We start from the raw sequence: 15235 nt of genomic DNA on the forward strand, positions 1-15235 counted from the left end.
AGCACCAACCCGACCCAGCCCGCCCGACTTTCAGCCCTAATTTGAATCAGCCCATTTGGATTGGGCCATTTGATCTGGCCCATCGATTCGACTTATTTGAATTCGCCCATTTGATCCGGCCCATTGATCCGACCCATTTGATCCGGCCCATTGATTCAGCCCATTTGAATCGTCCCATTTAATTCGACCCATTTGATTAGCTCATTTGATTCGGTCCATTTGATTCGGCCCATTTGATCGGCCCATTTGATTTATATGAGGTCCAATGAGATGTATGTGAGGCCTTTATGTGGGCCGTCTGTGATGTATTCAAGGCCTATGGGCAAAGCCTAATGTGATGTATTCGAGGCCCGTGGGTGAGTCTCAATGTGATGTATTCGAGGCCCGTGGGCAAGACCCAATGTGATGTATTCGAGGCCCGTGGGCGAGGCCCAATGTGATGTATTTGAGGCCCATGGGCAAGGCCCAATGTGATGTATTCGAGGTCCGTGGGTGAGGCCTAATTTGATGTATTCAAGGCCCGTGGGTGAGGCCCAATGTGATGTATTCAAGGCCCATGGGCAAGGCCCAATGTGATGTATTCGAGGCCCGTGGGCAAGGCCCAATGTGATGTATTCGAGGCCCGCGGGCAAGGCCCAATATGAGGTATTCGAGGCCCGTGGGCGAGGTCCAATGTGATGTATTCGAGACTCATGGGTGAGGCCCAATGTGATGTATTCGAGGCCCATGGGCGAGGGCCAATGTGTTATATTCGAGGCCCATGAGCGAGGCCCATTATGATGTATTCGTGGCCTATGTGATGCAGCCCGCTTGATGTGTATATGGCCCTTATGTGAGGCCACAAGCTCATTATATGTTTTGGCTCTATATGTAGGTCACTCCTTGGGACCAATGTTGGTTAGAAGTCCACATTGATCGGCAATGATGATTGGATGTCCACATTGTGACCTTCCCTTAGGCCTTGTTAGGAGCATTCTCATAATTATCTTGTGGGTAAACCTAGATAAGTGGGCCTCATTCGACATAGACGAATGGTTTCGCGTTATCGGATTTGATACAACCAAGGCCGAGGGCCGATCTTTATTATGGTTGATTGGCTGTTCATCTATGGATCCTGCCTTTTTTATATGCTAATTATCGGTGCCGATTATTGATGCTGATTGTCGAGGCCGATTCTGATTATTGAGGCCAATTTTGATTATTGAGGCTAATTTCGATTGCTGAGGGTGATTGTCAAGACCCATATGATGTATATGCGGCCCGTAGTTGAGACCCATTGTGATGTGTATTCATCCTGCGTTTGAGGCCCAATGTGATGTATATGCAGCTCGTATTTGAGGCCTATTGGGATGTGTATTCACCCCCTGTTTAAGGCCTAATGTGATGAATATGAGGTCTATGTGATGAGGCCCATTATGATGCATTTGAGGGCCAGACGATGAAGCCCATTGTGATGTATATTAGGCCCATGTGAGAGGCCCATCGTGATGTGTATTAAGCTCTTGAGTAAGGCCCATGGTGTTGTATATTAGGCCCTTGTGCGAGGCCATGGGTCCACTATATGTTAGGCTCTATGTGGATCATTCCTTGGGGGCAATGTTGCTTAAATGTCTAGATTGTCGAGGTCGATTGTTGATGCTGATTATTAATACCGATTATGAGTATGTGACAGCATAACATCATGATACATCCCTATACGCATCATCTGCATGTTTGTTTTGAGATGTGATTCACCATTGCATACGTCATTGGGTAGGTTGTTATGAGACTCCTTGATAGGCGGAGGTTATCTCACATGAGCGCACGGTATGCGCAGGATTGATGCATGACTGGATTGTATGACTCATGCATCTTACATTGTGTGTTGTGACTACTATACGCCCTAGCGATATAAGGGCCATAACATCTACATGCATATTGTGAATGGCCAGATGGGACACCAAAAATATTTAGTTCTAGCATACATGTGCCATAGATGTCCTTGGGTGAAAATTCCTAAACCTCTGTGGCCAGGAGATGCCCTAACATCAAGACCGAGTGGATATTTATAAGCGCATGAGAGCCGAATACCAGGAGGCCGCATCTCCCACTATGTCGTGATCAGTTGGGAGGGGGTGTGGCCTTACCCGCCTAAGAGTAAGGGGCATTGCTAGGCTGAGTTTGACTAGCTTGTGAATGGGTCTGCTATCAACATGCCGGGTAGATATTGGCTGACTACTGGCTTGGCGGATAGTGAAGTCTCTTCCACTTGCATGGTCGCACGTCAATGGATGACGATTTGCATGTAGAGTGTACTAGACCTCAGTGATGATCCCAGAGAGAGAAACCATACTGATATGTGGACTTATCGAGTAGGAGTTGCATATTCATTCATTCACTATATACTCAGGTTGGTGGTGCGCGACTAAGTCTTGTGTACCTTCGTAATGGCAAGGATTTCGGTTGGGTGCGCGACTAACCTGAGATCAGGAGCCTACTATATTGAGTCTGGCTATTCAAATTTAGGTATGAGACTTGTTTGGATAAAAGTCCTTTATGATGAACCCCATCCCCTGCGATACTACGTACTATCATCCCGACTTCACTCCAGCTTGGTCATTTCTTCGCACCGTATATTGCATTGCATCATCAGCATCTGATATTTGACTTACTATCCCTGCATTGCATAGTTGATCTACATTGCTTCATCAGTATATGATATTGTTTTTATTATATTTTTGCATCGCATAGCCTGGATAAGGCTGATGGTATTTATGGGCCTATCAGCATGTTTTCGCATTACTTTAATATCGTATGATTTATGATCTTACCAATATTTATGATATTGTATGATTTATGGGCTTATCAGTATTTCCGCTTACTCTCACTACTCCGATATTACTTACTTGGCACTTACCTTATGCACACACTTTCACCACCCACTAAGCTTTCTATAAGCTTATGCACGATAGATGCGTGCAGGTGGCGTTAGGTTGTAGTAGCGTTGAGCTTGGAGCATGCAGCGGACCTCTGGAGCTTTGATTTTGTCATATGTATTTCCCTTTCAGCATTGTATTTAAATATTTATATTAGTGGATATGTGATGATGATGTTGCCTTTATGATTTAGGTAAACTTGTGGTTATGCTTATTACGAGTTAAATGTACATTGAAAAATCCTCCTTGTAGGATCCTAGGATCGGAATCTGTCGTATGGATGCTGGGAACCGAGAATGGGGTATTACGGAAGTTGTCAGCACCAGATTCGGTGATCGAAAATTTTGTGAGCCCGGTTTCTAAGTTTGGTGCATCATAGAAGTTGGTATCAAAACATAACTTAGGAATACCTGAGGATAACATCACATATCTGCTAATAGCTACCCTATACTTTATGATTATTGAGAACTTAGAATGATTAGATCCTTAGGTTCGAATAACTTAGAAAATTTCTGATATAGCTCCTTACCGTTGAGATTGTGAGGTTGTATAGTATTCCAGTTTCAATCATTTCTGATCCAGGATCCGAAGTTTGGTAGAGTCATCGTAGTACTGATGAAGTGTTTTGGAAGCGCGAGGTTGAGGTTCGTGGGTGTTATCTCCATCTCTTGGGTGTTTGATGATATCGGTATGTTGTGTTCTGATTATAACACTAGCGATAGGATTTCCCACCCTTGTGAACTCTGTATTAGTTGTGTCGTATTTAAATTTTGAGAAATTTTTTTTTATCAGGAGGGGAGAGTTGTAAGACCCGTGTCCTAGCCTGTACTATTCCGTAGGCTTCTGCGGCCATTCCGGTCGAATTTCGACAACCCTAGACTTGTATCCGACATTTGCGCGTGATCCTAAGCCGAGTCCCACATATCAGAGTCGAATCGACTCGAAACCTTTACCCTTGCGACCGCACCGTCACCGCGGTTCCAACGCCGTGACTCGCACATCGAACCGATACCCAGGCCAAGAGATGTGGGCTCGTGTTCATTCTGAAGAAACGCCGCGTGTTACAAATTTCAAGAGAACCTCTACAATATGTCCAATCAATCAATCAATAAATCAAGTCAAGTACACTCCATACCTCAAGTACAAGCAACCCATCCCTTTCCCTTTCCCAAAGTCAACTCTCTCTCTCCACCCATCCCTCTTTCACACAAATTTCAACCCAACCCATGCCTTCCCATTCCCATCCCTTACAATAACCATTCCATCCATCCCTTTCATCCATTATTTCCCTCCCTCTTTCTTTCTCTCTCATTTCTCAAACCTCCCAAGCAACACCCAACGTCTAAGCCCTCTCTCTCAAATCCAAGTGTGGCACACTTTCCCACTCTCTCATCTCCCATCTCAACCATTAATTCATCATCTACCTCCATCAAAATTGAAGGTAATGAGCTTAGGAGTCCAAGGGACCAAGAAGAAGGCCGATAGGTGGGTGATCCACCGTTGATTTTTGTTTCAAGGGCCCACTTGTTGTGGGACCCACTTGATGTATGTATTATAAAGAGAGGGGCCCGTAGTGGCGGGGTCCCTCCATCTCACCGATTCCTCTCTCTTTCTCTATCTCTTGCTTTTCCCATCTAGTGGCCCACTTTGATGCATGATATTATCTATGCCGTCTATCATATGGACGATGGAGTGGAAACCCCACCTTGATGTTTGTGTTGCACATCAACCGTCCATCTATTTATAGCTGGGACAGGTAGGAGCTTTGAGTAGCCACTGTGACGTATATGTTATTTCCAAACCGTCCATTCATGTGGGGCCTAATATATTAGGTAGGCCCCTTTAATCCAGGCCGTCCATCGTCCCTGGACATTGGACGCGGCCGCTTACATGGCTTCACACCCACACGTATAGCCATATATGTATATATAATACATTATATATATATATATATATATATATATATATATATATATACTATATAATATAAATACATTATATATGAATTATTGTGGTGGGCCACTGCTATGTGGGACCCACTTTTATCATGATGAATACACTGTCTAGATCCATCTGGACGGTGAATATGGGTAGTTTACTGTCACAGTAAAGATATATATATATAATATAATATTATATTATATTATATATAATATTATATATATATTAATAACATTACATTGGTGGGCCACTACGTGGATCACACCATGATGTATGCCTATATTTGCACCGTCCAATTGCTGGATGGTGCCACGATTATGTTATCTAGACCGTCCATCCAATGGACACGGTCATGGACACCATGATACCTGTATTGTATCCCTGTCATCCCACTAATTTGGATGTGGTGACCACACGTGATGTATGGGTCTTATCCACACCGTTCGTAGGATGGGACGGTGGGCCCCTTTGATGCATGCATTCTATACCATGCCGTCCATCCATCTGATGTTGCACACGGCCTTACCATGAAGCATGTGCTACTCCACACCATCCATCCATTCATCTGGCGAGCTGACTGCTCCACACCGTCCATCCATTCATTTGACGAGCTTGTCTTGCACCACACCGTCCATCCATCTGACGTTGCTGTGGGCCCCACTCTGATGGGTATTTTCCATCCAAACTATCCATCCACTTGGCAGATTTTGGACCGTCCATCTGCTGGATGGTCAGCGCCCCACTGATGATGGATATTTTCCATCCAAACCGTTTGCTCATTTGGTGGATAGCCACCTATGTGGACCCCACCTTGATATATAAACTGTCCATACATTTGGTGAGCTCGTCCTTGGGCTTGAGAAGAAAAATAAGGCAGATCTAATATCAAGTGGACCACCCTACAGAAAACAGTGGTGTTGAACGCCCACCCTTGAAAACCCTTTGGGTTACAAAAGTTTTAATTCAATATGATATTTATTTTCCTTCCCTGTTCAGGTCCTTGTGACCTTATGAACAGTATGGATGGAAAATAAATACTATGGTGGGCCCACTAGAAATTTAACTGTGGAAATCATTATCACCACTGTCCTTTGTGGTTAGGGCTGTTCACGAGTCAAACTAGCTCGAAAAGCTTGCTCGACTCGGCTCGAGTCAGCTCGGATTGACTCGGTTTGAATGGCCGATTCGAGCCAAGCCAAGCTAATTGTTTGAAGATTGAGTTGAGTTCAAGCCAAGTTTGACCAAGGGGCATTTCTCCCGACTCGAACTCGAACTCGACTCGACTTGAAGCTCAAACTCGAGCTCGACTCGGCTCGATTAATAAATATATTATATTATATATATATATATATTATATAAAACTTTTAAGTTTAAACTTAAAAATAAAAAAATAAAAAACAAATTCTGAAGTCTTTACCCGACCACATGCACCCCCTTCCCTTTCCCTTTCTTCTCTTTCTCTGCCCACTGCCAGTCGCACGCCCGCCCTGACCACCACCACTGGTTTTCATTTCAGCTCCACAATAGTATGATTTCAATCTCTTGAGATCTACTTCTTAGGCGAGAAACCCAAGAAATTCGAGATGGGTTCTTCTCAGATTTGTTAGAGCTTCAAAGAAATGCAATGATTTGATTGGCTAGATCTCTTTACTTGGATTTCTAATCTGTGTTCTGCTCTATTTCTTTTCTAGTACTTGGATTTTTGTTGGTAGAAGAAGATCAAGAACAGATCGGTTCTTACAGGTTTCCTCATCCGATTCGAAGCTTCATTGGTTTAGTTTTTTTTTTTTTTATCGGGTTTTGCTTTGATTCTCTTAAGATTTTTGAATTTTTCATCAATGGAGGAGGATCAAGAACAGAATCCATTACTCTCTCACCCAACAAGCTGAAGCTCGACTCGACTCGAACCACTAGCTCGACTCGAACTTGACTCGATATAGGAAACAATCCAAGCTTCAATGTTGAGCTCGAGGCCATGCTCAAGCTTGAGCTCGAGCTCGAGTACATCATGGACAAGCCAAGCCAAGCTTGGCCCACCTCGACTCGACTCGGCTCGATGCCCACCTCTATTTGTGGTATGGTCCAGATGATCCTTTCGATATGATTCATTTTTTATGCACTATAATGATCTCTAACAATAGATGAATGGTGCATTTGACTCGACCCATTCGACTCGGCCATTTGACTTGGCCTATTCAACTCGGCCATTTGACTCGGCCCATTTGATTCGGCTTATTCGACTTGGCCTATTTGGCTTGGCCTATTCGACTCGGCCATTTGACTTGGCTTCTTTGTTTCGCCCATTGATTCGACCCATTTGAATCAGCTCATTTGAATCGGCCCATTTGAATTGGCCCATTTGATCTGGCCCATTGATTTGGCCCATTTGAATTGGCCCATTTGATCCGGCCCATTGATTCGGCCCAATTGAATCGACCCATTTGATTCGGCCCATTTGATTGGCTCATTTGATTCGGCCCATTTGATTTGGCCCATTTGATCAGCCCATTTGATTGGCCCATTTGATTTATATGAGGTCCAATAAGACGTATGTGAGGCCTATGTGAGGGCCGATTGTGATGTATTCGATGCCCATGGGCAAGGCCCAATGTGATGTATTCGAGGCCCGTGGGCGAGGCCCAATGTGATGTATTTGACACCCATGGGCAAGGCCCAATGTGATGTATTCGAGGACCATGGGTGAGGCCCAATGTGATGTATTCACAGCTCGTGGGCAAGGCCCAATGTGATGTATTCGAGGCCCATGGGCGAGGCCCAATGTGATGTATTCGAGGCCCGTGGGCGAGGCCCAATGTGATGTAATCGAGGCCCTTGGGCAAGGCCCAATGTGATGTATTCATAGCCTGTGGGTGAGGCCCAATGTGATGTATTCAAGGCCTATGAGCGAGGCCCATTGTGATGTATTCGAGGCCCATGTGATGCGGCCCACTTGATGTGTATATGGCCCTTATGTGAGGCCACAAGCTCATTATATGTTTTGGCTCTATATGTAGGCCACTCCTTGGGAGCAATGTTGGTTAGATGTCCACATTGATGAGCAATGATAGTTGGATGTCCACATTGTGACCTTCCCTTAGGCCTTGTTAGGCCCATTCTCATAATTCTCTTGTGGGTTAATGTGGGCGCCATTTGACATAGACGAATGGTTTCACGCTATCGGATTTGATATAACGACGGCCGAAGGCCGATCTTTATATTATGGTTGATCGACTGTTCATCTATAGATCTCGCCTTGTTTATATGCTAATTATCGGTGACGATTATCGATGTTGATTGTCGAGGTCGATTCCGATTGTCGAGGTCGATTTCGATTATCGAAGCCATTTATCGAGGATGATTTTGATTGCTGTGGGCAATTGTCGAGATCCATATGATGTATATGCGACTCGTAGTTGAGACCCATTGTGATGTGTATTCATCCTGTGTTTAAGGCCCAATGTGATGTATATGCGGCCCATGTTTGAGGCCCAATGTGATGTATATGCGGCCCGTATTTGAGGCCCGTTGGGATGTGTATTCAGCCCATGTTTAAGGCCTAATGTGATGAATATGAGGTCTATGTGATGAGGCCCATTGTGATGCATTTGAGGGTCAGGCGATGAAGCCCATTATGATGTATGTTAAGCCCATGTGAGAGCCCATCGTGATGTGTATTAAGCTCTTGAGTAAGGCCCATGGTGTTGTATATTCGGTCCTTGTACAAGGCCATGGGTCCACTATATGTTAGGCTCTATATGGGTCATTCCTTGGGGGTAATGTTGGTTAAATGTCCACATTGTCGAGGCGATTGTTGATGCCGGTTATTAATACCAATTATGAGTATGTGACAACATAGCATCATGATACATTTCCATACATATCATCTGTATGTTTGTTATGAGATGTGGTTGACCATTGCATATGTCATTGGGTAGGTTGTTATGAGACTCCCTGATAGGCAGAGATTATCTCACATGGGCGTGCGATATGTGTAGTATTGTGCATGACTGGATTGTATGACTCATACATCTTACATTGTGTGTTGTGACTACTATATGCCTTAGCGATATCAGGGCCATAACGTCCACTGACATATTGTGGATGGCCAGATGAGACACTAAAAATATTTGATTCTATCATACAGGCACCATAGATGTCCCTCGATGAAAATCCCTAAACCTTCATGAGACGCCCCAACGTCGAGACCGAGTGGATATATATGAGCGCATGAGGACCGAATATCAGGAGGCCGCGTCTCCCACTGTGTCGTGGTTGGTTGGGAGGGGGTGTGGCCTTACTCGCCCGAGAGTAGGGGGCATTGCTAGGCTGAGTTTGACCTGCTCATGAATGAGTCTGCTATCGATGTGCCAGGTAGATATTGGCTGACTACTGGCCAGCGGATAGTGAGGTCTCTTCCACTTGTATGGTCGCGCGTCAGTGGGCGGCGATTTGCATGTAGTGTCCTAGACCCCGGTGATGATCCCAAAGAGAGAAACTGTACTGATATGTGGACTTATCGAATAGGAGTTGCATATTCATTCATTCACTATCCATTTGAGTTGGTGGTGCATAACTAATTGTTGTGTACCTTCGTAATGGCAAGGATTTTGGTTTGGCGCGCGACTTACCTGAGATCAGGAGTCTACTACATTGAGTCTAGCTATCCAAATTTAGGTATGAGACTGGTTTGGATAGAAGTCCTTTGTGATGGACCCCATAGCCTGCAATATTATATATTATCATCCCGACTTCACTCTAGCTTGGTCATTTTATTCGCACTACATATTGCATTGTATCATCAGCATCTGATATTTGGCTTACTGTCCCCGCATTGCATAGCTGATCTACATTGCTTCATCAGTATATGATATTGTTTTTATTATATTTTTGCATCGCATAGCCTGGATAAGGCTGATGGTATTTATGGGCCTATCAGCATATTTTTGCATTACTCTAATATCGTGTGATTTATGATCTTGCCAGTATTTCTGATATTGTATGATTTATGGGCTTATCAGTATTTCCGCTTACTCTCACTACTTCGATATTGCTTACTTAGCACTTACCTTGTACACACACTTTCACCACCCACTAAGCTTTCTATAAGCTTATGCACGATAGATGCATGCAGGTGGCGTTAGGTTGTAGTAGCGTTGAGCTTGGAGCATGCAACGAACCTTTGAAGCTTTGATTTTGTCATATGTATTTCCCTTTCAGCATTGTATATAAATATTTATATTAGTGGATATGTGATGATGATGTTGCCTTTGTAATTTGGGTAAACTTGTGGTTATGCTTATTACGAGTTAAATGTACATTAGAAAATTCTCCTTGTAAGATCCCAGGATCGGAATCTGGCGTATGGACGCTGGGACCGGATTCGGAGATCGAGAATTTTGTGGGCCCAGTTTCTGAGTTTGGGGTATGACTCATTATCATTATGGGGTTAGGTTCGAGCTCTTCTCGGATCATAAGAGCTTGAAGTATTTGTTTTCGCAGTCCGAATTGAACCTGCGATAGAGGTGATGGATGTAATTGTAGAAGGATTATGACTTCGACCTTCAGTTGCATCGCCTTGGTATGGCATCCAGTACTCATGTATTGCATTACATAGCCTTGGTACGACTTACTATATTCATAGCTTAGCCTCGATAACTTGTGGCATTGGTATCATTCATGGTTCCCTCTGCATCCTCCCATTTCTTCTGAGCACCATTGTCACACACCTACACCACCCTCTAAGCTTTCTATAAGCTTATGCACGATTGATGCATGCTGGAGATCCTAGGTCAGCGAAGTAGTTGTGGAGAATTGGATTGGAATGTGCTGAGGACCCGTTGCAGACTTTTCTCTTCCTTTCTTATGTATTTCCATTTTGAGCCTTATATATTTGTAAAAGTTTCAATTTCTAGTGGATTTTGCAATGCATTCCTATGGTTACTTTATGAGATTACTATGTTATGATCTTGGATATTCTCTATCGAATTAGATTTATGCTATGTAAATCCTCCTTATAAGATCCCATGTTCGGAACCTTAGCCAGGAACCGAGAATGGGGTACTACGGAGACTATTGCGGCCGGAACTGGATATCGGGTTCCTTATGAGTCCGGTCACTGAGTCTAGGGCGTGACAGTTGAAAAGGCCAAGCTATATGTCCTGGGGGGGGGGGGGGGGGGGTGCATAGGACTATGCCAAATTAAATCTTTTACAGTAGAATTTAAATGAATAAAGGAGATATAGCACTTTAAACAAATCACAGTACGAAAATGTAAAGCAACCTCAAAATTCAAGTCTTGAGAGGTTGATACAAATGTTGTTCTAAGGACAACCTTGCACCATAAAAACCAAGGGTTTATGGTAAGACAACCTTACTAGAATGGTTTAAGTATCAATATCTCAAACTGAAGAGGACTAAAAAGTAAATAGCAGGAATGGAAGTCTAAACTATTCAACATTCCCCACAATGCTTGAAATGTAAATATTACAAATTCACATCCACACATACATCCCACAACTTTGAATGATAAAAGATATAGCAAATAAACAAACATTCAAATCACAAGACACAAAGAATTATAGTGGTTCGCCTATGTGTTCACCAACTGTTAAACAACAGCCACACAACTTGCTACTCCACTACTAATATCCTCACACAGGGGATATTAGCGTTCACTATGAAAATAGGTTTTTCCTAGGTTCACCTAAAACCCTCACAATTATGTGTTTCTAATGAGCTTACACAATTCAAAAACCCTACACTCTGAGTTTTCTAGCTCTCCTCAGATAACCAACACTTAGAGATTTTCTGGCTTAATCTTAAATAAACCAAAAACATGGAAGATTTACACAAATGTAAAATACCTAGATTTCTCCTTTTGTAGCAGCCCGGAAGAGCCAAGTCGGAGTAGATGTTCGAATGTAGAAGTTCAATGTCCAATACTCACTTTGAAATGGTTTTATGTTCTAATTGATTTTAAATTAAATCAAGTTGGGCTAGCTCTATTTGATTTTGATTCCAAGAAGTGGAATATCACAATTCTTCTTTCAAATCTAATTGGAATGCAGAAACAAAATCAAATATAAAAAGCCAACAAAAGAGAATATTAAATATGTACAATGTAGCTTAAAAAGAACACAAACTTATCTCTCAGAGTGATGCCTTAATTTTACTTTAATTGGATATAAAACTCTGAAATTCGTGCTTTATTTATAGTTGTAGAAATCATATCTACGACTGGTCGTGTGGACACTATGACTAGTCGTAGGACCAATAGCATTTTGAAATTTTGAGTGCGATCAGATAAAACCGTTCCACGACTGGTCGTAGGCACTTCATGACTGGTCTGACCTGCCCACGACTGGTCGTGAGAAATTAGAATTCATTGCTGGAGTTTGAGTCGTAGCTGCAGGATTGGTCTTGGAATTTCTTGGACTAGTCGAGCCAGTTCTAGGACTAGTTGAACAGAGTCCAAGACTAGTCTAAGAACAGACTAAAACACATATAAAATAAGCAATTGACTTATGTATCCGAAATGACCAACCCTAAGGTCAATCTAAGGTCATCATACCTAAGACATGAAGTATGAACATTAAACATTCTTTTCTTCAGATGATGGATGACCTTTGAAGATCATGAAGCTTTAGATCTCAATGCTTAATGAAGCTTGAAAGCTTGAACTTGTAGTTCGTGAGTTGTACTTCAGAGATCTTTGGAAGCTTAAAAACTCTGAAGCTTTAGAGAAGAGAATAATGTACTTGATCTTGCATTTCTTGAAGTAGATCATTGTACTTGACTTGAAGCATTGTCCTTGAGCATGAGATGCATTGCCTTGAATATATATAACAACGTGTTACACAAGACACAAATTGTGGTTTTGACACAACAAAATTTGACAATCAAAGGAGCAAATAACCATAACACTTACAATCTCCCCCTTTGTCAAATTTGTGACAAAAGAAACTCAATCAAAATGAGAGAAGTATCTCAATAAAGAATCATGCACCAGTTATCATCAACTAGCACACATCATCATGAAGTAGGCAAAACACCTCCTTAATTACTCCCCCTTAATAGCACACATAAATCTTTAAAAATTATGCAAATTATGCTATGCTACTACCCCACATCCATATCCATTCCATATCCATAAAGAACTATATCCATTCCATATCCATAAAGAATCAATCCAAAAATATTTCTCCCCCTTTTTGTCACAATATGACAAAGGAAGCAAAGAAGAAATGGAAGAGGAAGACATAACAAGAGAGTAAAAAGGAGTTAATTAGGCAATATATGAACAATATATAAGCAAATTCCAAGATCACATATCAGTAATCAAGGTCAACCAAAGTCAGTCTCACAAACTGAAAGAAACTAAAGTTGTATAAGAGTTATTACAGACCATTGGATAAAAACACTTAATCAGATCCTGAAGAAGGAGCAGGTATGGTAGGATCAAATTGATGAAGGCCTTTCTTTAAGCGCCTAAGATACTTTCACATATATTTAAATTGTAAATCATCGGCAACATTCATGTTCTCTACCTTTTCCTCAAGTGCACGAAGACGAGCATCAAAGTCGGATGGCTCATAGTCAGGATCATTTGCAGAGTCTGATTCAATTTCATAAAAAATGTCATCCAATTTATATCATCAGGCGGAAGATCGCTAGCTTCTTCTACATTCCCTTCTTCAGCTCCACCACCACCCACATCCATTTGTCCAGGTTGCAATTCCAATTTCATCTTGTTTATATTTGAATTCTTGAAAATAAGATGATGAATAGGAGCCTCTCCAACAGGAATAACAACTAACATGTAAGTAGTTAACACAGTCATAAGATAGGCAAATGGAATATCACTGTGTCCAGGATGGAGATGAAATTGAATGATAAAATGACAGATCAAAGATGGAAAACAAACTTGAGTACCAGAGACGATGGAATGCAAAACCCGAACCATAAAGGAAGTCAGTTCTGTTTTGTTACCAGAATGTGGATATAGATTTGAAATAAATATTCAATGAAGAACCCTGTATTTGGGTAACAAGTACTTGGAAGCAAGCGCATTCCCTTTATGAGTCCATTACACATCCATGTTACATAATGCTCTAGTTAGTAAACGTTTTTCTGATTTAGAGGGTTTCTCAACAAAAGTATGAATAGGAATACTCTCATTATTAACAAGTATGTCCACTAGAGCCGAAATCAGATGACATTATATATCAAATGGACCTTCTCTAGTAGTTATTTTAAACGTTAAATTCTTAGTTAAAAAATCAAGAATGCAAGCAAACATAGCATGTCCAATAGATTGGTATGCTGGCCCACCCCTGAAATAGCCAAGCTATATGTCCTAGAGGATGGGTGAATAGGACTATGCCAAATTAAAAATAAATACAATGGAATATGAAATAAAGAATAGATAGCAATCACAGAATAGGAATGGAAAGCAACCTAAAATAGAGAAATAGAAACACAAATTATTCTAAGGATAACCTTACACCAAAAACCAAAGTTTATGGTAGGACAACCTTATTTCTAGAACAAATAGAGAAACAAAAGCTCAACGTAATAATAAAGAGATAGCAAAAATATAATGCTAAAATGTAAATCTAAATTATTACAACATTCTCCACTGTGCTTGAAATGTAAAATTTACAACATTCACATCCACACATACATTCCACAATTCTGAATGATAAAAGATAGGAAATATAAATCACACATCCACAACACAAAGAATTATAGTGGTTCGCCTGTGTGTTCACCAACTGTTAAACAACAGCCACACAGAATGCTACTCCACTCCTAATATCCTCACATAGGGGATATTAGCGTTCACTATCAAATAGGTTTTCACAGGTTCACCCAAAACCTTCACAATTGTGTCTTTTTCAAAGGGCTTACACAATTCAAAAACCCTCACTTCTGAGTTTTCCGGCTCTCCTCAGATAACCAACAACTTTGAGATTTTTCTAGCTTAACCTCAAATAAAACCAAACAATGTAAATTACACAAATTGTAAAATACCTGATTTTCTCTTCGTTGTAGCAGCCCAGAAGAACCAAGTCGGAGTAGAGATTTGAATGTCAAAGTTCAATGTCCAAGACTCACTTTATATTGGTTCTAGGTTCTAATATATTTTAAATTAAAACAGAAGGGCTAACTCTAATTGATTTTGATTCCAGAAAAAGGAAAACAACAATTCTTCTTTTTCAAATTAGATTGGAATGCAAGAAACAAAATCAATTAAAAAATCTAAAGAAAGAGAATATTAAATATGCACACTTAGCTTAAATGGAGCACCGACTTATCTCTTAGAAGATTGAATTAATTTAGCTTAAAGTTCATGTTTTATTCTGAGATTCGTGTTCTAT

The sequence above is a fragment of the Magnolia sinica genome, chromosome 5, assembly GCF_029962835.1.
Source record: "Magnolia sinica isolate HGM2019 chromosome 5, MsV1, whole genome shotgun sequence".
Taxonomy (NCBI): domain Eukaryota; kingdom Viridiplantae; phylum Streptophyta; class Magnoliopsida; order Magnoliales; family Magnoliaceae; genus Magnolia; species Magnolia sinica.